General features: G+C 49.9%; 1 protein-coding gene across 1 annotated transcript in view; it reads left to right on the forward strand.

The window, feature by feature from the left end:
• Nucleotides 1-16: 16 nt before the first annotated feature.
• The window catches only part of ZBTB14 (zinc finger and BTB domain containing 14), a 20,226-nt gene continuing 16,638 nt past the window's right edge, over nucleotides 17-3,604 (forward strand). Inside the window, exon 1 of the mRNA XM_019546462.1 lies at nucleotides 17-201. The gene's annotated coding sequence lies outside the window, so the exon portion shown is untranslated. The remainder of the gene's footprint in view (nucleotides 202-3,604) is intronic.

Genomic DNA, 3,604 nt, shown 5'->3' on the forward strand with positions numbered 1-3,604 from the left:
TTTTTTTTTTTTTTTTTAAACCGGAGTCTCCCCTGCGACATGTTGGGATCACAACACTCTTAGATGAATATCTGAACTGGCTAATCCTGCGGGGGTAGCCACCAGGCCAGGATGGATGTTAGGTCGCAGTGAAATGAGCTAATTGGGTGGTCCTTAGCCATGTGTTGCACCCTGTGAAAAATTGCCCCCCTATTTTTTAATGTATATATTTTTATTGTGCATAGTTTTAATGTAATATACAGGTATCCAGGTTGTAGCTGTATTTGTCTAGAGGAAGAGGCAATCAGGACTTGTAGTAGAGATGATATTTTTTATTAGACCCACAGTCTAAATAGTTGGTCCAATAAAAGATACCATCTCTATTACAAGTCCTGATGGCCTTATCTAATATACATGTTTTTAATGCGTGCTGGCAGCCTCCCTTCTGACACTGGACAGCTCCTGGCCTGGTCCTGGCTCCTTTGCTCCCTCTCTGGTGGAAATACAGATGTAAAACAGGCTGATGGGCATGTTGCTTAAAGGCGGAGTTGGTCCATTAAAAGAAAAAACAAAAAACCGCACAAAACAGCACCTTTTTTCCCTTTGTTACAAACCCTGAACCCTCCCTGTGGTGCAAGGGGCTGTTGCCACAGACCCTTCCTTACAGACCGCCTTTGCAGTAGCTACTCTCATCCCAGACAGCAGCAACTCAGCCTGGCATAAAAGCCATAGGGTTGGAGTGCTGTTGTAGCTGCCACGCTCCAAGAAATCTATGAGGCAAGGACATTTTTTGATAGTATCTTTTACTGGGCTCATGGTACGCTTGAGGGAGAAATGCAACAAGTTTTCAGGCTCAAAGCATTGCTGTTCAGGTCTGGAGAAAAAAATATGCATAGGCTAAGCTGAATAAACTGCCTGCTGGCGGGGGGAGTGTTCAACTCAGCAAATTAAAAGAGGCATTTAGGGTGCATACACACCTACTAAGTCAACTCAAAATAAGACAACTAAGTCAACCTAAATCAACTTAATTAAGTCCACTATGATTTAAGCCATGTCAGAGCGTCCATGTGTACATGTACACCTCTGAGGTGGTGGTAGCTTTCTCGTGAGCTAAGTCAAATGCGGTGCCAAATAATACACTTCTAAGTTGTATTATCTCAATTCGCATTAGTGAAGTCAGTTCTGCTCCACATAGGTGTGTATGCTCTTACAGTTAAGTCGACTTTAAAAAGTGAAGTCACCTTAATTGTCAGAAAGCTTGCACGTGTGTATGCACCCTTAAGGAATGGGGGAAATCTGGGAAGTAGGAGCAAAAAAAAAAAAAGAGCAGAGATTGCTTAAAACCAGGAGAAATGCAATTGAATGGATAACCTGATTCTGTAGAACAAGACCAAGAAGGAAAAGGGTCCTCTATTACTTATGGAATACAGAGGGTTAGATAGCAGGTAGTTGAAATAAGTCATAAAGCCATTGTCTGTGTACAATCCATTTTTTTCTAGTGTCCAGTAAAGTTATGAATTCTGGTTCCTGGGCCTGTCTTTTGGAGGTGTTTTGTAGCTTTCCTTTGAGTACAAGGATTTCAAGGTCAGAAACTGAGTCGTTCTGTGAAAAGCATCCTGGTGATTGTGTCTCTGTCCTGTATCTCTTCCCTGTGATAGTTTATTCTGGAGTGTACTGTTAGTTTTTGACTAGTTTCACCTACAGTTTCCATTTAGCACATTGGATGAGTTGTTCCCCATTCTTTGATAGAAATGTTTAGGACATTGGTGACACGTAAGGGGTGCACACAGGTGCATGTGCACCCGCTGAGAATGGCCGTGCCCCCACTGAGGGAAGCACTGGCGGCATCTTGGCCACAGGCTGCTGCAGCAGTGGGAAGGGGTGAGCCAGGGTCACAGCCAACCCAGCAGAGTAGGCAGGTAGGTAAGGTTTCTTCTTCCTTTAGTTTCTGGGCTGGGGTAGGGGGAGATCAAGAGTCCACAGTACAGGAGGGAGCAGGGTAGGTGCAGGGCCTAATCATTCACCCCTGCCCCTGTTGCACTGTGAGAATTGTCCCACGACCTGGCCTAGCCGGGGCCCCATTTAAGGAAAATGGGGCCCCAGCTGGGCTGGGTTATGGGGCAGTTGGAACCTGGTGGCTCCTGCCACTGCACGCGCTACGGGAGAGGGGCAGCACGTTCCCCCAACCCCTTGGTTCCAATGTGCCACATTCCTGGACGAGCTGCTGGGCTCTGCCCCACGGCCTGGCCTGGGTGAGGCCCCATTCAATGTGAATGGAGCCCAAGTGGAGCTGGGTTGTGGGACAAGCAGAGCTCGGGAGCTCCTGCAGAATGGCAGCACCAGGGAGCCAGGGGGAGCACATGGATCCCCCACCCCCCAATCTTTGCACGGCCTTTGAAAGCAGCATGACACAGTGCCATATGCCTCGCTGCGCAGCCCGCCCAGTGGCACGACCCACATGGCAGTGTGCTGCTTTCAAAGGCTGCAACGAGCAGCAGAGCAGGCAAAGCCCAGCTTGCCTCAGCTGCAGCTCACCCTTACCCTGTGCAAAGATCAAGGGGGTCATGTGCCCCCCTTGACTCCCCAGTGCTGTGACTCTGCAGGAGCTGCTGGGCTCTTTCCAGGGATGACCTAGACGGGGTGGGGGTCCCGACTCCAGGGGGTTCCATCTCCTCCGAGCTGAAGCTGGTCCTGCTGCAGTTTCAGGCCCCCCCCGGGTGGTGCAGGGCTGGGGCAGAACCGGGGCTGGTGCTGGGAGACGGCAAGGGCCTGTGCAGGGCTGGGGGGTGGTGGACTCTGATGCTGGGCAATGACCTCTGGCATGGAGGAAGGGGCAGCTGCATGGGTGCAGTAGGTCTGATCCCAATCCCTGCCCCTCAGCCCCAGCCTCACTCCCTCCTCCCGATGGCCCTTTCCTTTCCCCTCCCCCTTCCCCCACAGACTCAGCCCCCACAAAAAAAGTTTTCTCTCCTGATCTCCCTCCCCCCCAGCATCCCCGCCCAGTCAGCAGTTGGCTGCTGGGGGAGCCCCCCCCCCCCGCACCAGTTTCCCATGGTGTAGGATGTGGGTTCTGCTGGTTTCATTGTTGGGCAGGTTGTTTTTGGTTACAGTGGAGATGGATTGCCAGGTTTTGCACTTAATGTTGAGGCTCGGTTGTAACCCACTCGGTGTCAGCGGTGAGTTTGTTTCTGATGATGAGTTGGGTGAGGTTTGGAGGTTGTTTGAAAGCCAGGAATATTCAGGGTAGGTATATTTATCTCAAGGTCTGATCCTCTTTAAGTATAGGCTGTAAATATTTGATGAGCTTTCTTACAGGTTTCAACATATGGTGGTGGTATGTGACAACCAAGGGTGTGCAATGAGCCGAGGGTTTCTTTTTGTATTGTATTAGATTATTGCAGGACATTTCAGTGACTTTTTCAAAGATGTGACGTATATGTCCACAGGAGTCCTTGCTGAGTAAAGGCAGTTTCCAGATTAGTGCGGTGAGAGTTATGAGTAGATGCAGTGGTATTTGAAGGCACGACTGTAGATAACAGTCACAGTCAATTGGGTAGCCAACTGGCTGGAGGGCCGCACCCAGAGAGTGGTGGTGGAAGGGTCATTTTCAGCCTGGAGGGATGTG

Source organism: Crocodylus porosus, unplaced genomic scaffold (genome assembly GCF_001723895.1).
Source record: "Crocodylus porosus isolate Cpor-Errol unplaced genomic scaffold, CroPor_comp1, whole genome shotgun sequence".
Lineage (NCBI taxonomy): Eukaryota > Metazoa > Chordata > Crocodylia > Crocodylidae > Crocodylus > Crocodylus porosus.